At 48.9% G+C, this 26,988-nt stretch overlaps 1 pseudogene; it reads right to left on the bottom strand.

Annotated features, from left to right (window-relative positions):
* LOC120053334 overlaps positions 1-26,988 on the bottom strand; it is a 137,403-nt pseudogene that overhangs the window by 91,252 nt on the left and 19,163 nt on the right.

Here is a 26,988-nt window from a genome sequence, read left to right as displayed (position 1 = left end):
TATTTACAGCAAATGGAAATAGTCCCAACGGTTTCCCTCAAATAGAGTCCACAATTGCTCATGATGCTCACATTCTGCATTGGGTAGCTCATGATGCTCACATTCTGCATTGGGTAACTGTGTAGCTCATGATGCTCACATTCTGCATTGGGTAGCTCATGATGCTCACATTCTGCATTGGGTAACTGTGTTGCTCATGATGCTCACATTCTGCATTGGGTAACTGTGTAGCTCATGATGCTCACATTCTGCATTGGGTAACTGTGTAGCTCATGATGCTCACATTCTGCATTGGGTAACTGTGTAGCTCATGATGCTCACATTCTGCATTGGGTAACTGTGTAGCTCATGATGCTCACATTCTGCATTGGGTAGCTCATGATGCTCACATTCTGCATTGGGTAACTGTGTTGCTCATGATGCTCACATTCTGCATTGGGTAACTGTGTAGCTCATGATGCTCACATTCTGCATTGGGTAACTGTGTTGCTCATGATGCTCACATTCTGCATTGGGTAACTGTGTAGCTCACATTCTGCATTGGGTAGCTCATGATGCTCACATTCTGCATTGGGTAACTGTGTTGCTCATGATGCTCACATTCTGCATTGGGTAACTGTGTTGCTCACATTCTGCATTGGGTAGCTCATGATGCTCACATTCTGCATTGGGTAGCTGTGTTGCTTGTGATGCTCACATTCTGCATTGGGTAGCTGTGTTGCTCACATTCTGCATTGGGTAGCTCATGATGCTCACATTCTGCATTGGGTAGCTGTGTTGCTCACATTCTGCATTGGGTAGCTCATGATGCTCACATTCTGCATTGGGTAGCTGTGTTGCTCATGATGCTCACATTCTGCATTGGGTAACTGTGTTGCTCATGATGCTCACATTCTGCATTGGGTAACTGTGTAGCTCATGATGCTCACATTCTGCATTGGGTAACTGTGTAGCTCACGATGCTCACCTTCTGCATTGGGTAACTGTGTAGCTCATGATGCTCACATTCTGCATTGGGTAGCTGTGTAGCTCACGATGCTCACCTTCTGCATTGGGTAACTGTGTAGCTCATGATGCTCACATTCTGCATTGGGTAACTGTGTAGCTCATGATGCTCACATTCTGCATTGGGTAGCTCATGATGCTCACATTCTGCATTGGGTAACTGTGTTGCTCATGATGCTCACATTCTGCATTGGGTAGCTGTGTAGCTCATGATGCTCACATTCTGCATTGGGTAGCTGTGTAGCTCATGATGCTCACATTCTGCATTGGGTAACTGTGTAGCTCATGATGCTCACATTCTGCATTGGGTAGCTCATGATGCTCACATTCTGCATTGGGTAGCTGTGTAGCTCATGATGCTCACCTTCTGCATTGGGTAACTGTGTAGCTCATGATGCTCACATTCTGCATTGGGTAGCTGTGTAGCTCATGATGCTCACCTTCTGCATTGGGTAACTGTGTAGCTCATGATGCTCACATTCTGCATTGGGTAGCTGTGTAGCTCACGATGCTCACCTTCTGCATTGGGTAACTGTGTAGCTCATGATGCTCACATTCTGCATTGGGTAACTGTGTAGCTCATGATGCTCACATTCTGCATTGGGTAGCTCATGATGCTCACATTCTGCATTGGGTAGCTGTGTAGCTCATGATGCTCACCTTCTGCATTGGGTAACTGTGTTGCTCATGATGCTCACATTCTGCATTGGGTAGCTGTGTAGCTCATGATGCTCACCTTCTGCATTGGGTAACTGTGTAGCTCATGATGCTCACATTCTGCATTGGGTAGCTGTGTAGCTCACGATGCTCACCTTCTGCATTGGGTAACTGTGTAGCTCATGATGCTCACATTCTGCATTGGGTAACTGTGTAGCTCATGATGCTCACATTCTGCATTGGGTAACTGTGTAGCTCATGATGCTCACATTCTGCATTGGGTAGCTCATGATGCTCACATTCTGCATTGGGTAACTGTGTTGCTCATGATGCTCACATTCTGCATTGGGTAGCTGTGTAGCTCATGATGCTCACATTCTGCATTGGGTAACTGTGTTGCTCATGATGCTCACATTCTGCATTGGGTAGCTGTGTAGCTCATGATGCTCACATTCTGCATTGGGTAGCTCATGATGCTCACATTCTGCATTGGGTAACTGTGTAGCTCATGATGCTCACATTCTGCATTGGGTAGCTGTGTAGCTCATGATGCTCACATTCTGCATTGGGTAGCTGTGTAGCTCATGATGCTCACATTCTGCATTGGGTAGCTGTGTAGCTCACGATGCTCACCTTCTGCATTGGTAACTGTGTAGCTCATGATGCTCACATTCTGCATTGGGTAACTGTGTAGCTCATGATGCTCACATTCTGCATTGGGTAGCTCATGATGCTCACATTCTGCATTGGGTAACTGTGTAGCTCATGATGCTCACATTCTGCATTGGGTAGCTGTGTAGCTCATGATGCTCACATTCTGCATTGGGTAACTGTGTAGCTCATGATGCTCACATTCTGCATTGGGTAACTGTGTTCCTCCACATGTACAGTATAACCAAAGAAGTCATCAAAGTAAGGATGACTAACATAGACGACTGTACTGTTCTGTACCTGAAGACGTGCCATTCACAGAACCCAGTCAGGTAGAACCCTGCTTCCCTCTTCAAAGGATTTTAAAAAACAATGCCAAAAAACCTCGGAATCACCGGTAAGCTACTTCCTCTTCTCTTGAATCACCAGTAAGCTACTTCCTCTTCCCTTGAATCACTGGTAAGCTACTTTCTCTTCCCTTGAATCACCAGTAAGCTAATTCCTCTTCTCTTGAATCACCGGTAAGCTACTTCCTCTTCTCTTGAATCACCAGTAAGCTACTTCCTCTTCCCTTGAATCACTGGTAAGCTACTTTCTCTTCCCTTGAATCACCAGTAAGCTACTTCCTCTTCCCTTGAATCACTGGTAAGCTACTTTCTCTTCCCTTGAATCACCAGTAAGCTAATTCCTCTTCTCTTGAATCACCGGTAAGCTACTTCCTCTTCTCTTGAATCACCAGTAAGCTACTTCCTCTTCCCTTGAATCCCTGGTAAGCTACTTTCTCTTCCCTTGAATCACCAGTAAGCTACTTCCTCTTCTCTTGAATCACCGGTAAGCTACTTCCTCTTCTCTTGAATCACCAGTAAGCTACTTCCTCTTCCCTTGAATCACTGGTAAGCTACTTCCTCTTCCCTTGAATCACCAGTAAGCTACTTCCTCTTCTCTTGAATCACCGGTAAGCTACTTCCTCTTCTCTTGAATCACCAGTAAGATACTTCCTCTTCTTTTGAATCACCAGTAAGCTACTTCCTCTTCTCTTGAATCACCAGTAAGCTATTTCCTCTTCTCTTGAATCACCAGTAAGCTACTTCCTCTTCTCTTGAATCACCAGTAAGCTACTTCCTCTTCCCTTGAATCACTGGTAAGCTACTTCCTCTTCCCTTGAATCACCAGTAAGCTACTTCCTCTTCTCTTGAATCACCGGTAAGCTACTTCCTCTTCTCTTGAATCACCAGTAAGATACTTCCTCTTCTCTTGAATCACCGGTAAGCTACTTCCTCTTCTCTTGAATCACCAGTGAGATACTTCCTCTTCTCTTGAATCACCAGTAAGCTACTTCCTATTCTCTTGAATCACCAGTAAGCTACTTCCTCTTCTCTTGAATCACCAGTAAGCTACTTCCTCTTCTCTTGAATCACCAGTAAGCTACTTCCTATTCTCTTGAATCACCAGTAAGCTACTTCCTCTTCTCTTGAATCACTGGTAAGCTACTTCCTCTTCTCTTGAATCACCAGTAAGCTACTTCCTCTTCTCTTGAATCACCAGTAAGCTACTTCCTCTTCCCTTGAATCACCAGTAAGTTACTTCCTCTTCTCTTGAATCACCGGTAAGCTACTTCCTCTTCTCTTGAATCACCAGTAAACTACTTCCTCTTCTCTTCTTCAAGTATAAGTTTACAGCTACAAAAATTCATTCTAGAGGTAGTGGAAACATCATGATCATTATTATTGTCCGCATCCATAAATCAAATCAAAATGTGTTTGTCACGTGCGCCGAACAATAAGTAAAGAAATAAAAACAACAGTAAAAAGACAGGCTATATACAGTAGAGAGGCTATATACAGTAGAGAGGCTATATACAGTAGAGAGGCTATATACTGTAGAGAAGCTATATACAGTAGAGAGGCTACATACAGTAGACAGGCTATATACATTAGAGAGGCTATATATAGTAGAGGCTATATACAGTAGAGAGGCTATATACAGTAGAGAGGCTATATACAGTAGAGAGGCTATATACAGTAGAGAGGCTATATACAGTAGAGAGGCTATATACAGTAGAGGCTATATACAGTAGAGAGGCTATATACAGTAGAGGCTATATACAGTATAGAGGCTATATACAGTAGAGAGGCTATATACAGTAGAGAGGCTATATACAGTAGAGAGGCTATATACAGTAGAAACCAATAGTGCAAAAAAGGTATTAGGTGAACAATAAGTAAAGAAATAAAAACAACAGTAAAAAGACAGTGAAAAACAGTAGCGAGGCTATATACAGTAGAGAGGCTATATATAGTAGAGAGGCTACGTTGAGTCAGTATTTCTGGTCTCCGATAGCAGAGGGGTTTGGGTCGCTGCGTGTCCACTGTGTAGTGAGGGTCAGTACTACAGTATGTGTCTGTGCTATGTTTAGTCAACTAGTATAATTAGCGTTTGTGAAGTAAATATTATGAATATTATTAAGGTTCTGTTCTACATAACAAATCAAATAACAATTCAGTACCAAAATAAAATGTTATAAAAATAAAATAACAACAAATAATAACAATAAATAAGTAATTAAGTTTGTCATATGTTTGGTTGCTTAGAGACTAATGTGTATCTACAAGGACAGTTCCCATCTTTTTTTCACAAACATCTGTTTTTCAGTTTTATTTTATAGGTAATCTTTTCCATCATTTTGAAACAGCTCAGGGGTTACTCCAAGTATAACCCTCGTTGGGTTATTTACCAAGGAGCATTTAAATATATTGTTTAAAAATACAATTCCTGAATTTCATTATTCTAGGACAAAACCAGAAAATATGTCGGTCATTTATTAAGAATTGTTCTCCAATATTTTCTCCAGCATTCACTGGTTGATTCTGGTTTTTATCTTTATCGTTTTGTCTGGGGTTAGAAAGTAAGACTACACGTTGAATGGGTTCCCCCCTACATCAGGTACCCTGTCTGTCTGTAATGGCTTCCGTCGGTAGAAGGAGAGGAGGAACAAAGCGCATCGTGGTATGTATCCATATTTATTAGAATACTTCTTCAATACGAACAAAACAATAAACAGACGAAAACCAACGAAGCTACAGTCCTGAACTAGAGAACATAGAACACATGAACGCACGAACAGGAACAATCACCCACAAACAAACAGTGAGAACAGCCTACCTTAATATGGTTCCCAATCAGAGACAACGTAAAACACCTGCCTCTGATTGAGAACCATATCAGGCCAAATGACAACCTAAACATAGAAACACATAACATAGACTACACCCACCCAGCTCACGTCCTGACCAACTAAACAAAGACTAAACAAAAGGAATAAGGTCAGGAACGTGACACTGTCAATGTTCTGGTGGCCTAACAAAGGAAATAAAATATCTAGGTATTTACTATCCCTACCTCTCTTGAGGACCTGTATTAAACAAACTATAGCAAATTCATTGATGTGATAACCACAGATCTTAGAAGATAAACGATTCTACCTCTCACTTTATCAGGAAAGGAAGGAACAATGAAGATGAATATTCTTCCCTGGCTGCTATTCCCATTTCAGATGCTACCGGTTCTGGTTCCAGAATACATTTTTTGCAACAATTAGACCGCCTAATTTCAAGGTTCCTATGGTAACGCAAAAAAAAACTAAAAAACAAGGGTGAGGTACAAAACAGTCCAACTGCCAAAAGAATCAGGCGGTCAAGGGTTACCAAACTTTAGGTGGTACTACTGGACCACCCAACTACAACCAATGATTACTTGGATAAAAGATGAATTTGAATCTAGATAGCTTGAAATAGAAAAACCCCCAAAGTGCTCAATATCCACTAGCAGGAAGACCTTTCCTGGGAAAGATCGACAGACCGTGATACTGTGAACCTGTGGTCCAATCAGACGCTCCAGATCTGGAGGGAGGTACACCGCAGTCTCCATCTGCCTATCACAATATCATACCTAACTGGTACTGCAGATCTTACAGATTTCATCCCATTATCACTAGATGCAGGTTTCCAAAGGTGGTCATTACTCTATTTGAAATATATAACTATATATATAACACCAAGTTATATAACACCAACACCAAGTCTTGAAGAACAACAAAGTTAAATTATTCGGTGAACTAAATTCAAACTTGAATTTGCCAGTCAGATTTATTTATCTATTTACAACTAAGAGACTATTTACTGAACGACCCCAATGATGAAGAAAAATATATAATTAATATCCAGAAAAGGACAACTTGTAGTAAACAAATAACAAAAATTATACCAATCTATTTCTATCATGACAGACTAATACTCTGCAAACTAAGTGCAGGTGGGAATCTGAATTTGGGGAGAATATTGAAAATGAAACTTGGGACCCAATCTGTAGAAATGCTCATTCCATTACACACTCAAATATATGGGAAGAATGTCAATGGAAAATCATCAGTAGATACACTACATGATCAAAAGTATGTGGACACCTGCCCGTCGAACATCTCATTCCAAAATCATGGGCATTAATATGGAGTTGGTCCCTCCTTTGCTGCTATAACAGCCTCCACTCTTCTGGGAAGGCTTTCCACTAGTTGGAACATTGCTGCGGGGACTTGCTTCCATTCAGCCACAAGAGCACTAGTGAGGTCGGGCCCTGATGTTGAACGGTTAGGCCTGGCTCGCAGTCGGCGTTCCAATTCATCCTGAAGGTGTTCGATGGGGTTGAGGTCAGGGCTCTGTGCAAGTCAAGTTCTTCCACACCAATTTCAACAAACTATTTCTGTATAGGCCTCACGTTGTGCATGGGGGCATTGTCATGCTGAAACAGGAAAGGGCCTTTCCCAAACTGTTGCCACAAAGTTGGAAGCCCAGAATCGTCTAGAATGTCACTGTACAGTGCCTTGCAAAAGTATTCACCCCTCTTACCGTTTTTCCTATCTTGTTGCATTACAACCTGTAATTTAAATTGATTTTTATTTGGATTTCATGTAATGGACATACACAAAATAGTCCAATTTGGTGAAGTGAAATGAAAAAAATAACTTATTTAAAAAAATTCTAAAAAAAATAATAAAAAAAATGGAAAAGTGGTGAGTGCATATGTATTCACCCCCTTTGCTATGAAGCCCCTAAATAAGATCTGGTGCAACCAATTACCTTCAGAAGTCACATAATTAGTTAAATAAAGTCCAACTGTGTGCAATCTAAGTGTCCCATGCTCTGTCACATGATCTCAGTATATATACACCTGTTCTGAAAGGCCCCAGAGTCTGCAACACCACTAAGCAAGGGGCACCACCAAGCAAGCGGCACTATGAAGACCAAGGAGCTCTCCAAACAGGTCAGAGACAAAGTTGGGGAGAAGTACAGATCTGGGTTGGGTTATAAAGAAATATCAGAAACTTTGAACATCCCACGGAGCACCCTTAAATCCATTATTAAAAAATGGAAAGAATATGGCACCACAACAAACCTACCAAGAGAGGGCCGCCCACCAAAACTCACAGACCAGGCAAGGAGGGCATTAATCAGAGAGGAAACAAAGAGACCAAAGATAATCCTGAAGGAGCTGCAAAGCTCCACAGCGGAGATTGGAGTACCTGTCCATAGGACCACTTTAAGCCGTACACTCCACAGAGCTGGGCTTTACGGAAGAGTGGGCAGAAAAAAGCCATAGCTTATTATAGAAAAAATAAGCAAACACATTTGGTGTTCGCCAAACGGCATGTGGGAGACTCTCCAAACATATGGAAGAAGGTACTCTGGTCAGATGAGACTAAAATTGAGCTTTTTGGCCATCAAGGAAAACGCTATGTCTGGCGCAAACCCAACACCTCTCATCACCCCGAGAACACCATCTCCACAGTGAAGCATGGTGGTGGCAGCATCAACCTGTGGGGATGTTTTTCATCGGCAGGGAGAAACTGATAGTGCACTACTTTAGACCAGAGCCCTATTCCCTATATAATGCACTACTTTAGACCAGAGCCCTATTCCCTACATAGTGCACTACTTTAGAAAAGGGCACATAGGGAATAGGGGCTCTGCTCAGATGTAGTGTACTATATAGGGAATAGGGCTCTGCTCAGATGTAGTGCACTATATAGGGAATAGGGCTCTGGTCTAAAGTAGTGCACTATATAGGGAATAGGGCTCTGGTCTAAAGTAGTGCACTATACATTGAGTATGCATGATATAGACTGACCAGGTGAATCCAGGTGAAAGCTATGATCCCTTATTGATGTCACTTGTTAAATCCACTTCAGTCAGTGTAGATGAAGGGGAGGAGACGGGTTAAAGAAGGATTTTTAAGGTTTGAGATGTGGATTGTGTACAGTACACCCCATGTGTTGAGGCTGTACTGAGGGCCCCATGTGTTGAGGCTGTACTGAGGGCCCCATGTGTTGAGGCTGCACTGAGGGCCCCATGTGTTGAGGCTGTACTGAGGGCAAAAGTGGATGCTACTCAATATTGGGAAGGTGTTTCTAGTGTTTTGTACACTCGGTGTAACGGGAAAAGGCTGCCGTCGGGGCGTAGCAACATGGTTTGAACCCGTCTGAGCCCAGAACACCTCTGAATAATGGATGAATGAAACCTCTCAAACTGAACAGACCTCTGTCTCAAAAGCACCCTATTGATGATTTATTTAGTGCACTATTTTTGACGAGAGACGATAAAGGGTTTTGGTCAAATACCCTATATTTATTTTAGGCAAGTCGGTTAAGAACAAATTCTTATTTTCATTGACGGTCTAGGAACAGTGGGTTAACTGCCTTGTTCAGGGGCAGAATGACAGATTTATACCTTGTCAGCTCACGGATTTGATCTTGCAACCTTTCGGTTACTAGTCCAACGCTCTAACCACTAGGCTACCTGCCGCCCCTCCACTCTAACCACTAGGCTACCTGCCGCCCCTCCACTCTAACCACTAGGCTACCTGCCGCCCCTCCGCTCTAACCACTAGTCTACCTGCCCCCCCTTCGCTCTAACCACTAGGCTACCTGCCGCCCCTCCACTCTAACCACTAGGCTACCTGCCGCCCCTCCACTCTAACCACTAGGCTACCTGCCGCCCCTCCACTCTAACCACTAGGCTACCTGCCGCCCCTCCACTCTAACCACTAGGCTACCTGCCGCCCCTCCACTCTAACCACTAGGCTACCTGCCGCCCCTCCACTCTAACCACTAGGCTACCTGCCGCCCCTCCACTCTAACCACTAGGCTACCTGCCGCCCCTCCACTCTAACCACTAGGCTACCTGCCGCCCCTCCACTCTAACCACTAGGCTACCTGCCGCCCTCCACTCTAACCACTAGGCTACCTGCCGCCCCTCCACTCTAACCACTAGGCTACCTGATGCCCCTCCGCTCTAACCACTAGGCTACCTGCCCCCCCTTCGCTCTAACCACCAGGCTACCTGCCGCCTCTCCGCTCTAACCACGAGGCTACCTGCCGCCTCTCCGCTCTAACCACTAGGCTACCTGCCGCCCCTCCACTCTAACCACTAGGCTACCTGCCGCCCCTCCACTCTAACCACTAGGCTACCTGCCGCCCCTCCACTCTAACCACTAGGCTACCTGCCGCCCCTCCACTCTAACCACTAGGCTACCTGCCGCCCCTCCTCTCTAACCACTAGGCTACCTGCCCCCCCTTCGCTCTAACCACTAGGCTACCTGCCCCCCCTTCGCTCTAACCACTAGGCTACCTGCCGTCCCTACACTCTAACCACTAGGCCACCCTGCCGCCCCTCCACTCTAACCACTAGGCTACCTGCCGCCCCTCCACTCTAACCACTAGGCTACCTGCCGCCCCTCCACTCTAACCACTAGGCTACCTGCCGCCCCTCCACTCTAACCACTAGGCTACCTGCCGCCCCTCCACTCTAACCACTAGGCTACCTGCCGCCCCTCCACTCTAACCACTAGGCTACCTGCCGCCCCTCCACTCTAACCACTAGGCTACCTGCCGCCCCTCCACTCTAACCACTAGGCTACCTGCCGCCCCTCCACTCTAACCACTAGGCTACCTGCCGCCCCTCCACTCTAACCACTAGGCTACCTGCCGCCCCTCCACTCTAACCACTAGGCTACCTGCCGCCCCTCCACTCTAACCACTAGGCTACCTGCCCCCCCTCCGCTCTAACCACTAGGCTACCTGCCGCCTCTCCGCTCTAACCACCAGGCTACCTGCCGCCTCTCCGCTCTAACCACCAGGCTACCTGCCGCCTCTCCGCTCTAACCACCAGGCTACCTGCCGCCCCTCCACTCTAACCACTAGGCTACCTGCCGCCCCTCCACTCTAACCACTAGGCTACCTGCCGCCCCTCCACTCTAACCACTAGGCTACCTGCCGCCCCTCCTCTCTAACCACTAGGCTACCTGCCCCCCCTTCGCTCTAACCACTAGGCTACCTGCCGTCCCTACACTCTAACCACTAGGCCACCCTGCCGCCCCTCCACTCTAACCACTAGGCTACCTGCCGCCCCTCCACTCTAACCACTAGGCTACCTGCCGCCCCTCCACTCTAACCACTAGGCTACCTGCCGCCCCTCCACTCTAACCACTAGGCTACCTGCCGCCCCTCCACTCTAACCACTAGGCTACCTGCCGCCCCTCCACTCTAACCACTAGGCTACCTGCCGCCCCTCCACTCTAACCACTAGGCTACCTGCCGCCCCTCCACTCTAACCACTAGGCTACCTGCCGCCCCTCCACTCTAACCACTAGGCTACCTGCCCCCCCTTCGCTCTAACCACTAGGCTACCTGCCGCCCCTCCACTCTAACCACTAGGCTACCTGCCGCCCCTCCACTCTAACCACTAGGCTACCTGCCGCCCCTCCACTCTAACCACTAGGCTACCTGCCGCCCCTCCACTCTAACCACTAGGCTACCTGCCGCCCCTCCACTCTAACCACTAGGCTACCTGCCGCCCCTCCACTCTAACCACTAGGCTACCTGCCGCCTCTCCGCTCTAACCACTAGGCTACCTGCCGCCTCTCCGCTCTAACCACTAGGCTACCTGCCGCCCCTCCACTCTAACCACTAGGCTACCTGCCGCCCCTCCACTCTAACCACTAGGCTACCTGCCGCCCCTCCACTCTAACCACTAGGCTACCTGCCGCCCCTCCACTCTAACCACTAGGCTACCTGCCGCCCCTCCTCTCTAACCACTAGGCTACCTGCCCCCCCTTCGCTCTAACCACTAGGCTACCTGCCGTCCCTACACTCTAACCACTAGGCCACCCTGCCGCCCCTCCACTCTAACCACTAGGCTACCTGCCGCCCCTCCACTCTAACCACTAGGCTACCTGCCGCCCCTCCACTCTAACCACTAGGCTACCTGCCGCCCCTCCACTCTAACCACTAGGCTACCTGCCGCCCCTCCACTCTAACCACTAGGCTACCTGCCGCCCCTCCACTCTAACCACTAGGCTACCTGCCGCCCCTCCACTCTAACCACTAGGCTACCTGCCGCCCCTCCACTCTAACCACTAGGCTACCTGCCGCCCCTCCACTCTAACCACTAGGCTACCTGCCGCCCCTCCACTCTAACCACTAGGCTACCTGCCGCCCCTCCACTCTAACCACTAGGCTACCTGCCGCCCCTCCTCTCTAACCACTAGGCTACCTGCCGCCCCTCCACTCTAACCACTAGGCTACCTGCCCCCCCTCCGCTCTAACCACTAGGCTACCTGCCGCCCCTCCGCTCTAACCACTAGGCTACCTGCCGCCTCTCCGCTCTAACCACTAGGCTACCTGCCGCCCCTCCACTCTAACCACTAGGCTACCTGCCGCCCCTCCACTCTAACCACTAGGCTACCTGCCGCCCCTCCACTCTAACCACTAGGCTACCTGCCGCCCCTCCACTCTAACCACTAGGCTACCTGCCGCCCCTCCTCTCTAACCACTAGGCTACCTGCCCCCCCTTCGCTCTAACCACTAGGCTACCTGCCGTCCCTACACTCTAACCACTAGGCCACCCTGCCGCCCCTCCACTCTAACCACTAGGCTACCTGCCGCCCCTCCACTCTAACCACTAGGCTACCTGCCGCCCCTCCACTCTAACCACTAGGCTACCTGCCGCCCCTCCACTCTAACCACTAGGCTACCTGCCGCCCCTCCACTCTAACCACTAGGCTACCTGCCGCCCCTCCACTCTAACCACTAGGCTACCTGCCGCCCCTCCACTCTAACCACTAGGCTACCTGCCGCCCCTCCACTCTAACCACTAGGCTACCTGCCGCCCCTCCACTCTAACCACTAGGCTACCTGCCCCCCCTTCGCTCTAACCACTAGGCTACCTGCCGCCCCTCCACTCTAACCACTAGGCTACCTGCCGCCCCTCCACTCTAACCACTAGGCTACCTGCCGCCCCTCCACTCTAACCACTAGGCTACCTGCCGCCCCTCCACTCTAACCACTAGGCTACCTGCCGTCCCGATTATACAGAGAATAGGGTGCCACTTGGGACACATTTGAAGCCTCCGTCGTCCACTCTGCTGGCCTCATGGCAGACACATGACTCCTACACACGCACACACACACACACACACACCGCACATATATTTCTCCGTCGTCCACAAAGCTCTCAAAAAGCATTTCTTTGCTCCTGTCTAATGACACGCACAACGTACTGACACCACTTTTGAAATATATGTGCGGTGTGTGTGTGTGTGTGTGTGCGTGTGTAGGAGTCATGTGTCTGCCATGAGGCCAGCGAGCCTGGAGAGGTCACCTTGACGTTTCAATGTTTAAATTAACCCCTTCCATCCTTCCTTTTAAGGTGTGGTGGTGGTAGTCTGGCCTGCTGTAAAGATACAGTCTGAGTCAATTCCCTACTGTATACACCGCACTACCGATGGGCCCAGGTCATTCGCACTATATAGGGAGTAGGGCCCAGGTCATACGCACTATATAGGGAGTAGGGCCCGGGTCATACGCACTATATAGGGAGTAGGGCCCAGGTCAAACGCACTATATAGGGAGTAGGGCCCAGGTCAAACGCACTATATAGGGAGTAGGGCCCAGGTCAAACGCACTATATAGGGAGTAGGGCCCAGGTCATACGCACTATATAGGGAGTAGGGCCCAGGTCAAACGCACTATATAGGGAGTAGGGCCCAGGTCAAACGCACTATATAGGGAGTAGGGCCCAGGTCATACGCACTATATAGGGAGTAGGGCCCAGGTCAAACGCACTATATAGGGAGTAGGGCCCAGGTCAAACGCACTATATAGGGAGTAGGGCCCAGGTCAAACGCACTATATAGGGAGTAGGGCCCAGGTCATACGCACTATATAGGGAGTAGGGCCCAGGTCATACGCACTATATAGGGAGTAGGGCCCAGGTCAAACGCACTATATAGGGAGTAGGGCCCAGGTCAAACGCACTATATAGGGAGTAGGGCCCAGGTCAAACGCACTATATAGGGAGTAGGGCCCAGGTCAAACGCACTATATAGGGAGTAGGGCCCAGGTCAAACGCACTATATAGGGAGTAGGGCCCAGGTCATACGCACTATATAGGGAGTAGGGCCCAGGTCAAACGCACTATATAGGGAGTAGGGCCCAGGTCATAAGCACTATATAGGGAGTAGTCTGGTGTCTGGTATGACTGTTCCTAGCTGTGATGACAACAGATGTGGCTGGTATGACTGTTTCTAGCTGTGATGGCAACAGATGTGGCTGGTATGACTGTTTCTAGCTGTGATGGCAACAGATGTGGCTGGTATGACTGTTTCTAGCTGTGATGGCAACAGATGTGGCTGGTATGCTTGGTGACGCAAGACCAACCTCACTACAACAACAGACAGTTACACGTAGCAACATGGGAGAGGAGGGAAAGAGAGAGCGCCTGTTACACATAGCAACGTGGGAGAGGAGGGAAAGGGAGAGAGCCTGTTACACATAGCAACGTGGGAGAGGAGGGAAAGAGAGAGCCTGTTACACGTAGCAACGTGGGAGAGGATGGAAAGAGAGAGCCTGTTACACGTAGCAACGTGGGAGAGGAGGGAAAGAGAGAGCTTGTTACACATAGCAACGTGGGAGAGGGAAAGCGCGAGCCTGTTCCACGTAGCAACATGGGAGAGGAGGGAAAGAGAGAGAGCCTGTTACACGTACAACATGGGAGAGGAGGGAAAGAGAGAGAGCCTGTTACACGTAGCAACGTGGGAGAGGAGGGAAAGAGAGAGAGCCTGTTCCACGTAGCAACGTGGGAGAGGAGGGAAAGAGAGAGAGCCTGTTACACGTACAACATGGGAGAGGAGGGAAAGAGAGAGAGCCTGTTACACGTAGCAACGTCGGAGAGGAGGGAAAGAGAGAGAGCCTGTTACACGTAGCAACGTGGGAGAGGAGGGAAAGAGAGAGAGCCTGTTACACGTAGCAACGTGGGAGAGGAGGGAAAGAGAGAGCCTGTTACACGTAGCAACGTGGGAGAGGAGGGAAAGAGAGAGAGCCTGTTACACATAGCAACGTGGGAGAGGAGGGAAAGAGAGAGCCTGTTACACGTAGCAACATGGGAGAGGAGGGAAAGAGAGAGAGCCTGTTACACGTAGCAATGTGGGAGAGGAGGGAAAGAGAGAGAGCCTGTTACAGATAGCTACATGGGAGAGGAGGGAAAGAGAGAGAGCCTGTTACACGTAGCAACGTGGGAGAGGAGGGAAAGAGAGATCCTGTTACACGTAGCAACGTGGGAGAGGAGGGAAAGAGAGAGCCTGTTACACGTAGCAACGTGGGAGAGGAGGGAAAGAAAGAGCCTGTTACACGTAGCAACGTGGGAGAGGATGGAAAGAGAGAGCCTGTTACACGTAGCAACGTGGGAGAGGAGGGAAAGAGAGAGCCTGTTACACGTAGCAACGTGGGAGAGGAGGGAAAGAAAGAGCCTGTTACACGTAGCAACGTGGGAGAGGATGGAAAGAGAGAGCCTGTTACACGTAGCAACGTGGGAGAGGAGGGAAAGAGAGAGCTTGTTACACATAGCAACGTGGGAGAGGGAAAGCGTAAGCCTGTTCCACGTAGCAACATGGGAGAGGAGGGAAAGAGAGAGAGCCTGTTACACGTAGCAACATGGGAGAGGAGGGAAAGAGAGAGCCTGTTACACGTAGCAACATGGGAGAGGAGGGAAAGAGAGAGAGCCTGTTACACGTAGCAACATGGGAGAGGAGGGAAAGAGAGAGCGCCTGTTACACGTAGCAACATGGGAGAGGAGGAAAAGAGAGAGAGCCTGTTACACGTAGCAACATGGGAGAGGAGGGAAAGAGAGAGCCTGTTACACGTAGCAACGTGGGAGAGGAGGGAAAGAGAGAGCCTGTTACACGTAGCAACATGGGAGAGGAGGGAAAGAGAGAGCCTGTTACACGTAGCAACGTGGGAGAGGAGGGAAAGCGAGAGCCTGTTACATGTAGCAACATGGGAGAGGAGGGAAAGAGAGAGAGCCTGTTACAGATAGCAACATGGGAGAGGAGGGAAAGAGAGAGAGCCTGTTACACGTAGCAACGTGGGAGAGGAGGGAAAGAGAGAGAGCCAGTTACACGTAGCAACGTGGGAGAGGAGGGAAAGAGAGAGCCTGTTACACGTAGCAACGTGGGAGAGGAGGGAAAGAGAGAGAGCCTGTTACACGTAGCAACATGGGAGAGGAGGGAAAGAGAGAGCCTGTTACACGTAGCAACATGGGAGAGGAGGGAAAGAGAGAGCCTGTTACACGTAGCAACGTGGGAGAGGAGGGAAAGAGAGAGCCTGTTACACGTAGCAACGTGGGAGAGGAGGGAAAGAGAGAGAGCCTGTTACACGTAGCAACATGGGAGAGGAGGGAAAAAGAGAGCCTGTTACACGTAGCAACATGGGAGAGGAGGGAAAGAGAGAGCCTGTTACACGTAGCAACGTGGGAGAGGAGGGAAAGAGAGAGAGCCTGTTACACGTAGCAACGTGGGAGAGGAGGGAAAGAGAGAGAGCCTGTTACACGTAGCAACGTGGGAGAGGAGGGAAAGAGAGAGAGCCTGTTACAGATAGCTACATGGGAGAGGAGGGAAAGAGAGAGAGCCTGTTACACGTAGCAACATGGGAGAGGAGGGAAAGAGAGAGAGCCTGTTACACGTACAACATGGGAGAGGAGGGAAAGAGAGAGAGCCTGTTACACGTAGCAACGTGGGAGAGGAGGGAAAGAGAGAGAGCCTGTTACACGTAGCAACGTGGGAGAGGAGTGAAAGAGAGAGAGCCTGTTACACGTAGCAACGTGGGAGAGGAGGGAAAGAGAGAGAGCCTGTTACAGATAGCTACATGGGAGAGGAGGGAAAGAGAGAGAGCCTGTTACACGTAGCAACGTGGGAGAGGAGGGAAAGAGAGAGCCTGTTACACGTAGCAACGTGGGAGAGGAGGGAAAGAGAGAGCCTGTTACACATAGCAACGTGGGAGAGGAGGGAAAGAGAGAGAGCCTGTTACACGTAGTAACATGGGAGAGGAGGGAAAGAGAGAGCCTGTTACACGTAGCAACATGGGAGAGGAGGGAAAGAGAGAGCCTTTTACACGTAGCAACGTTGGAGAGGAGGGAAAGAGAGAGAGCCTGTTACACGTAGCAACATGGGAGAGGAGGGAAAGAGAGAGAGCCTTTTACACGTAGCAACGTGGGAGAGGAGGGAAAGAGAGAGAGCCTGTTACACGTAGCAACATGGGAGAGGAGGGAAAGAGAGAGAGCCTGTTACACGTAGCAACATGGGAGAGGAGGGAAAGAGAGCCTGTTACACATAGCAACATGGGAGAGGAGGGAAAGAGAGAAACCTACTGAACTTATATTAATTAGCTGCGTCATGGTCTTTACTGTGATTTATATCTGCAAGCTGCCATTCAGATCAAATATGATTAATTACCTGAACGTGACGATAGCGCCACAGAAAGCAAAACTCCTCCAAACTCTTAAACCTATAAATCATTTGTGATCTCGCCCCGTCCTAAACAGATCAGAGAAATATTAACGCAGAGGTTGGAAATGGGAAATGTTTACGAAATGGATCTCGGCCAGAAATGCTAAAATATGCAATATTGGTCGACAGACCGTCTGTCTCGAAGAAAGTTGATGCTTCCCAAATGGCACCCTATTCCCTACGTAGTGCACTACTTTTAATCAGTGCCCTGTGGGCCCTGGTCAAAGGTAGTGCACTAAATAGGGAATAGTGTGCCATTTAGGACAGGGTAACTCCAAGGGCACAAGACTCCAGATGGATGACAGGCCAGCTTGATCAGAATCTCCCCCCTTTCTTTTCCAGACAGAACTGCTTTGCATGTCCTCATTCATTTTGAAATTATAACAAAGCGAACTGTCTGAAAGGCCCAGAATGTTTTGACACAAATCAAATTACAGCAGACACATCAGAACTGCCAGTGTAACAGGAGGAACATTTGAAAAAAAAAAATGTAACCTTTATTTTTACTAGGCAAGTCAGTTAAGAACAAATTCTTATTTACAATGATGGCCTACACCCGGCCAAACCGTAACCCGGACGACGCTGGGCCAATTGTGAGCAGCCCTATGTGACTCCCAATCACGGCTGGTTGTGATACAGCCTGGAATCGAACCAGGGCCTGTAGTGACGCCTCTAGCACTGAGATGCACTCTGGAGCTGCCAGGGTAACATGGGGTGTCCATGAGGAGCGCAAGGGTAACAGCAGGCACATCAGGACTTCCAGGGTAACAGGGGGTGTCCATCAGGGCTGCCAGAGTAACAGGGGGTGTCCATCAGGACTGTCAGGGTAAGAGGGGGTGTCCATCAGGACTGTCAGGGTAACAGGGGTGTCCATCAGGACTGTCAGGGTAACAGGGGGTGTCCGTCAGGACTGTCAGGGTAACAGGGGGTGTCCATCAGGACTGCCAGAGTAACAGGGGGTGTCCATCAGGACTGTCAGGGTAACAGGGGGTGTCCATCAGGACTGCCAGGGTAACAGGGGGTGTCCATCAGGACTGCCATGGTAACAGGGGGTGTCCATCAGGACTGCTAGGGTAACAGGAGTGTCCATCAGGACTGCCAAGGTAACAGGGGTGTCCATCAGGACTGCCAAGGTAACAGGGGTGTCCGTCAGGACTGCTAGGGTAACATGGGTGTCCATCAGGACTGCCAGGGTAACATGGGGTGTCCATCAGGACTGTCAGGGTAACAGGGGTGTCCATCAGGACTGCCAGGGTAACAGGGGTGTCCATCAGGACTGTCAGGGTAACAGGGGGTGTCCATCAGGACTGCCAGGGTAACAGGGGTGTCCGTCAGGACTGCCAAGGTAACAGGGGTGTCCGTCAGGACTGCTAGGGTAACAGGGGTGTCCGTCAGGACTGTCAGGGTAACAGGGGTGTCCATCAGGACTGCCAAGGTAACAGGGGTGTCCGTCAGGACTGCTAGGGTAACATGGGTGTCCATCAGGACTGCCAGGGTAACAGGGGTGTCCATCAGGACTGCTAGGGTAACATGGGTGTCCATCAGGGCTGTCAGGGTAACAGGGGTGTCCATCAGGACTGCCAAGGTAACAGGGGTGTCCGTCAGGACTGTCAGGGTAACAGGGGTGTCCATCAGGACTGCCAGGGTAACAGAGGTGTCCGTCAGGACTGCCAGGGTAACATGGGTGTCCATCAGGACTGCCAGGGTAACAGAGGTGTCCGTCAGGACTGCCAAGGTAACAGGGGTGTCCGTCAGGACTGCTAGGGTAACATGGGTGTCCATCAGGACTGCCAGGGTAACAGGGGTGTCCATCAGGACTGTCAGGGTAACAGGGGTGTCCATCAGGACTGCCAGGGTAACAGGGGGTGTCCGTCAGGACTGCCATGGTAACAGGGGTGTCCATCAGGACTGCCAGGGTAACAGGGGTGTCCATCAGGACTGCCAGGGTAACAGGGGTGTCCATCAGGACTGCCATGGTAACAGGGGTGTCCATCAGGACTGCCAAGGTAACAGGAGTGCAACTACACGAAAACCACAAAGGTCCTTTCAGAGACCTGGGCTATTTGAATTCTAGCTGTCAATATGATGAAAAGTCTAGCTACTGTAGGTATCTCAATCCCCCCTGCCACTCACAGCCGTCCCATGTGTCCTTCTGTCAGAGAGAGGGTACTGTCAGAGCAACCTTCCCATGTGTCCTTCTGTCAGAGAGAGGTTACTGTCAGAGCAACCTTCCCATGTGTCCTTCTGTCAGAGAGAGGGTACTGTCAGAGCAACCTTCCCATCTGTCCTTCTGTCAGAGAGATGTTACTGTCAGAGCAACCTTCCCATGTGTCCTTCTGTCAGAGAGAGGGTACTGTCAGAGCAACCTTCCCATCTGTCCTTCTGTCAGAGAGAGGGTACTGTCAGAGCAACCTTCCCATGTGTCCTTCTGTCAGAGAGGGGTACTGTCAGAGCAACCTTCCCATGAGCCCTTCTGTCAGAGAGGGGTACTGTCAGAGCAACCTTCCCATGAGCCCTTCTGTCAGAGAGAGGGTACTGTCAGAGAAACCTTCCCATGAGTCCTTCTGTCAGAGAGAGGGTACTGTCAGAGAAACCTTCCCATGAGTCCTTCTGTCAGAGAGAGGGTACTGTCAGAGAAACCTTCCCATGTGTCCTTCTGTCAGAGAGAGGGTACTGTCAGAGAAAACACTACCAAATGCATCTGTGCAGGGAGGTAGTCTAGTTTAGCTTGTTTGTCTTCCGAGTCGTATTACCAACGAGTGGTGGCTGGTCTGTTAGGTGTAGTTCACCAGACAGACCCACAACATCTCCATCTACCTCCTTGTTAACAGGATAACTTCTCATTTCTCATTAAATGGAACTAGATGATGTCAATGTTTTAGTTCCATCCCATGAATCCCATCACAGCAGTGTCTGTCCTAAAATGTATCTGTAATTGGTGTCAGAGGTCTGTCCAGTCACGGTCCTGCCTCGCATTACCCCTCCCAAACCTTTAATGACTGGCTGACTGACTGACTGGCTGGCTGATTAACTCGCTGGCTGGCAGGCTGGTTGACTGGCTGGCTGACTGACTGGCTGGCTGGATGACTGACTGGCTGACTGACTTACTGGCTCACTGACTGGCTGGATAACTAACTAACTGACTTACTGGGTCATTGACTGGCTGGCTGGCTGACTGACTTACTGGCTGACCGGCTGGCTGGATGACTAACTAACTGACTTACTGGCTCACTGACTGGCTGGCTGGCTGGCTGGCTGGCTGGCTGGATGACTAACTATCTGACTTACTGGCTCACTGACTGGCTGGCTGACTGGCTGGCTGGATGACTAACTAACTGACTTACTGGCTCACTGACTGGCTGGCTGGCTGGCTGGCTGACTGGCTGGCTGACTGGCTGGCTGGATGACTAACTGGCTGGATGACTAACTGGCTGGCTGACTGACTGACTGACTTACTGGCTCACTGACTGGCTGGCTGATTAACTCGCTGGCTGGCAGGCTGACTGATTCACTGACTGGATGACTGGCTAGCTGGCTGACTGGATGACTGATTCACTGACTGGATGACTGGCTGACTGATTCACTAACTGGATGACTGATTCACTGACTGGATGACTGACTGGCTGACTGACTGATTCACTAACTGGATGACTGATTCACTAACTGGCTGGCTGACTGACTGGCTGACTGATTCACTGACTGGATGACTGATTCACTGACTGGATGACTGGATGACTGACATAGTAGTATACTATAATATTTGTACCATAGTAGTATACTATATTATTTGTACCATAGTAGTATACTATAGTATTTTCTGATGTAAGACAATGACCTGTATTGGTGCCTGGGAGCAAGTGCAGCATCCCAGCCAACAACAGGAGACTCTAATTGAATTGTAGTTTGTGAAGAATAAAAGGTCAATCCACAGGTATTCTGGAGCAGAAAATGTATTTATTATTAAGTGTCATTCATCTCTGTAGTCCACAGCTTGTGGAAACAGACAGCAGAACAGAGAGATAAACAAAGGAGAGAAAACACAGCTTTCTTCAGCGTCCTTAAAAAAACATATACCTCTTCTCTATCCACGGGGAAACCAGCCTGACGTGACAACAACAACATTGTATTGGCATAGTAACGACTTATAACAGTCAAGTAGTTTGAACACAGCTGTGTGTGGTAGCCAAAGGGTATCTCTCTCTATACAGCCTTCCTGGCTGGTTCCCTCTCAGGCTGTGTACCAAATGGTGCCAGGGCCAACAGTAGTGTACTATAAAGGGAATAGGGTGCCGGAACTCTAACCCAGAAGATTATAAGAAGTCCCGCTATTACCCTCTGACGAACCATCAAACAGCCAAAGCGTCAATAGAGGACTAAGATCGAATCGTACTACACCGGCTCCGACGCTCGTCGGATGTGGCAGGGCTTACAAACTATTAGACTACAGAGGGAAGCACAGCTGAGAGCTGCCCAGTGACACGAGCCTCCCAGACGAGCTAAATCATTTCTATGCTCGCTTAAAGACAAGTAACACTGAAACATGCATGAGAGCATCAGCTGTTCCAGACGACTGTGTGATCACGCTCTCCGCAGCCGATGTGGGTAAGACCTTTAGACAGGTCAACATTCACAAGGCCGCAGGGCCAGATGGATTACCAGGACGTGTACTCAGAGCTTGCGCTGACCAACTGGCAGGTGTCTTCACAGATATTTTCAACCTCTCCCTTTCTGAGTCTGTAATACCAACATGTTTCAAGCAGACCAACATAGTCCCTGTGCCCAAGAACACTAAGGTAACCTGCCTAAATGACTACCGACCCGTAGCACTCACGTCTGTAGCCAGGAAGTGCTTTGAAAGGCTGGCCATGGCTCACATCAACACCATTATCCCAGAAACCCTAGACCCACTCCAATTTGCATACCACCCCAACAGATCCACAGATGATGCAATCTCTATGGCACTCCACACTGCCCTTTCCCACATGGACAAGAGAAACACCTATGTGAGAATGCTATTCATTGACTACAGACATGACCGTGTGGTGCAAGGACAACAACCTCTCCCTCAACGTGATCACGACAAAGGAGATTGTGGACTACAGGAAAAGTAGGACCGAGCACGCCCCCATTCTCATTGACGGGGCTGTAGTGGAGCAGGTTGAGAGCCTCAAGTTCCGTCGTGTCCACATCACCAACAAACTAACATGGTCCAAGCACACCAAGACAGTTGTGAAGAGGGCACGACAAAACATATTCCCCCTCAGGAGACTGTGAAAGATTTGGCATGGGTCCTCAGATCCTCGAAAGGTTCTACAGCTGCACCATCGAGAGCATCCTGACGGGTTGCATCACGGCCTGGTATGGCAACTGCTCGGCCTCCGACCGCAAGGCACTACAGAGGGTAGTGCGTACGGCCCAGTACATCACTGGGGCCAAGGTTCCTGCCATTCAGGACCTCTATGTCAGAGGAAGGCCCTAAAAGTTGTCAAAGACTCCAGCCACCCTAGTCATAGACTGTTCTCTCTGCTACCACACGGCTAACGCTACCGGAGCGCCATGTCTAGGTCCAAGAGGCTTCTAAACAGCTTCTACCCCCAAGCCATAAGACTCCTGAACATCTAATCAAATGGCTACCCAGACTATTTGCATTGCCCTCCCCTTTTACGCTGCTGCTACTCTCTGTTATTATCTATGCATAGTCACTTTAACTCTACCTACCGTACATGTACATATTACCTCGACTAACCGATGCCCCCGCACATTGACTCTGTACCGTAACCCCCTGTATATAGCCTCCACATTGACTCTGTACCGGTACCCCCTGTATATAGCCTCCACATTGACTCTGTACCAGTACCCCCTGTATATAGCCTCCACATTGTACCGTAACACCCTGTATATAGCCTCCACAGTGACTCTGTACCGTAACACCCTGTATATAGCCTCCACATTGACTCTGTACCAGTACCCCCTGTATATAGCCTCCACATTGACTCTGTACCGGTACCCCCTGTTTATAGCCTCCACATTGACTCTGTACCGGTACCCCCTGTATATAGCCTACACATTGACTCTGTACCGGTACTTCCTGTATATAGCCTCCACATTGACTCTGTACCGGTACCCCCTGTATATAACCTCCACATTGACTCTGTACCGGTACCCCCTGTATATAACCTCCACATTGACTCTGTACCGGTACCCCCTGTATATAGCCTCCACATTGACTCTGTACCGGTACCCCCTGTATATAACCTCCACATTGACTCTGTACCGGTACCCCCTGTATATAGCCTCCACATTGACTCTGTACCGTAATACCCTGTATATAGCCTCCACATTGACTCTGTACCGTAACACCCTGTAGATAGCCTCCACATTGACTCTGTACCGTAATACCCTGTATATAGCCTCCACATTGACTCTGTACCGTAATACCCTGTATATAGCCTCCACATTGACTCTGTACCGTAACACCCTGTATATAACCTCCACATTGACTCTGTACCGTAACACCCTGTATATAGCCTCCACATTGACTCTGTACCGTAACACCCTGTATATAGCCTCCACAGTGACTCTGTACCGTAACACCCTGTAAATAGCCTCCACATTGACTCTGTACCATAACACCCTGTACATAGCCTCCACATTGACTCTGTACCGGTACCCCCTGTATATAGCCTCCACATTGACTCTGTACCGTAACACCCTGTATATAGCCTCCACATTGACTCTGTACCGTAACACCCTGTATATAGCCTCCACATTGACTCTGTACCGTAACACCCTGTATATAGCCTCCATAGTGACTCTGTACCGTAACACCCTGTATATAGCCTCCACATTGACTCTGTACCGTAACCCCCTGTATATAGCCTCCACATTGACTCTGTACCGTAACACCCTGTATATAGCCTCCATAGTGACTCTGTACCGTAACACCCTGTATATAGCCTCCACATTGACTCTGTACCGTAACACCCTGTATATAGCCTCCATATTGACTCTGTACCGTAACACCCTGTATATAGCCTCCATAGTGACTCTGTACCGTAACACCCTGTATATAGCCTCCATAGTGACTCTGTACCGTAACACCCTGTATATAGCCTCCATATTGACTCTGTACCGTAACACCCTGTATATAGCCTCCACATTGACTCTGTACCGTAACACCCTGTATATAGCCTCCACTTTGACTCTGTACCGGTACACCCTGTATATAGCCTCCACATTGACTCTGTACCGTAACACCCTGTATATAGCCTCCACATTGACTCTGTACCGTAACACCCTGTATATAGCCTCCACATTGACTCTGTACCGTAACACCCTGTATATAGCCTCCATAGTGACTCTGTACCGTAACACCCTGTATATAGCCTCCATAGTGACTCTGTACCGTAACACCCTGTATATAGCCTCCATAGTGACTCTGTACCGTAACACCCTGTATATAGCCTCCACATTGACTCTGTACCGTAACACCCTGTATATAGCCTCCACATTGACTCTGTACCGTAACACCCTGTATATAGCCTCCACATTGACTCTGTACCGTAACACCCTGTATATAGCCTCCACATTGACTCTGTACCGTAACACCCTGTATATAGCCTCCATAGTGACTCTGTACCGTAACACCCTGTATATAGCCTCCACATTGACTCTGTACCGTAACACCCTGTATATAGCCTCCACATTGACTCTGTACCGGTACACCCTGTATATAGCCTCCACATTGACTCTGTACCGTAACACCCTGTATATAGTCTCCACATTGACTCTGTACCGTAACACCCTGTATATAGTCTCCACATTGACTCTGTACCGTAACACCCTGTATATAGCCTCCACATTGACTCTGTACCGTAACACCCTGTATATAGCCTCCACATTGACTCTGTACCGTAACACCCTGTATATAGCCTCCACATTGACTCTGTACCGTAACACCCTGTATATAGCCTCCACATTGACTCTGTACCGTAACACCCTGTATATAGCCTCCACATTGACTCTGTACCGTAACACCCTGTATATAGCCTCCACATTGACTCTGTACCGGTACACCCTGTATATAGCCTCCACATTGACTCTGTACCGTAACACCCTGTATATAGTCTCCACATTGACTCTGTACCGTAACACCCTGTATATAGTCTCCACATTGACTCTGTACCGTAACACCCTGTATATAGCCTCCACATTGACTCTGTACCGTAACACCCTGTATATAGCCTCCACATTGACTCTGTACCGTAACACCCTGTATATAGCCTCCACATTGACTCTGTACCGTAACACCCTGTATATAGCCTCCACATTGACTCTGTACCGGTACACCCTGTATATAGCCTCCACATTGACTCTGTACCGTAACACCCTGTATATAGTCTCCACATTGACTCTGTACCGTAACACCCTGTATATAGCCTCCATAGTGACTCTGTACCGTAACACCCTGTATATAGCCTCCACATTGACTCTGTACCGTAACACCCTGTATATAGCCTCCATAGTGACTCTGTACCGTAACACCCTGTATATAGCCTCCACATTGACTCTGTACCGTAACACCCTGTATATAGCCTCCACATTGACTCTGTACCGTAACACCCTGTATATAGTCTCCACATTGACTCTGTACCGTAACACCCTGTATATAGCCTCCACATTGACTCTGTACCGTAACACCCTGTATATAGTCTCCACATTGACTCTGTACCGGTACCCCCTGTATATAGCCTCCACATTGACTCTGTACCGTAACACCCTGTATATAGCCTCCACATTGACTCTGTACCGTAACACCCTGTATATAGTCTCCACATTGACTCTGTACCGGTACCCCCTGTATATAGCCTCCACATTGACTCTGTACCGTAACACCCTGTATATAGCCTCCACATTGACTCTGTACCGTAACACCCTGTATATAGTCTCCACATTGACTCTGTACCGTAACACCCTGTATATAGCCTCCATAGTGACTCTGTACCGTAACACCCTGTATATAGCCTCCACATTGACTCTGTACCGTAACACCCTGTATATAGCCTCCATAGTGACTCTGTACCGTAACACCCTGTATATAGCCTCCACATTGACTCTGTACCGTAACACCCTGTATATAGCCTCCACATTGACTCTGTACCGTAACACCCTGTATATAGTCTCCACATTGACTCTGTACCGTAACACCCTGTATATAGCCTCCACATTGACTCTGTACCGTAACACCCTGTATATAGTCTCCACATTGACTCTGTACCGGTACCCCCTGTATATAGCCTCCACATTGACTCTGTACCGTAACACCCTGTATATAGCCTCCACATTGACTCTGTACCGTAACACCCTGTATATAGTCTCCACATTGACTCTGTACCGGTACCCCCTGTATATAGCCTCCACATTGACTCTGTACCGTAACACCCTGTATATAGCCTCCACATTGACTCTGTACCGTAATACCCTGTATATAGCCTCCACATTGACTCTGTACCGTAACACCCTGTATATAGCCTCCACATTGACTCTGTACCGTAACACCCTGTATATAGTCTCCACATTGACTCTGTACCGGTACCCCCTGTATATAGCCTCCACATTGACTCTGTACCGTAACACCCTGTATATAGCCTCCACATTGACTCTGTACCGTAACACCCTGTATATAGCCTCCACATTGACTCTGTACCGTAACACCCTGTATATAGCCTCCACATTGACTCTGTACCGTAACACCCTGTATATAGTCTCCACATTGACTCTGTACCG

The sequence above is a fragment of the Salvelinus namaycush genome, chromosome 9, assembly GCF_016432855.1.
Source record: "Salvelinus namaycush isolate Seneca chromosome 9, SaNama_1.0, whole genome shotgun sequence".
In the NCBI taxonomy this organism is placed as follows: Eukaryota; Metazoa; Chordata; class Actinopteri; order Salmoniformes; family Salmonidae; genus Salvelinus; species Salvelinus namaycush.
Note: the sequence above shows the minus strand (reverse complement) of the source record. Positions and strands in the feature narration are given on the sequence as shown.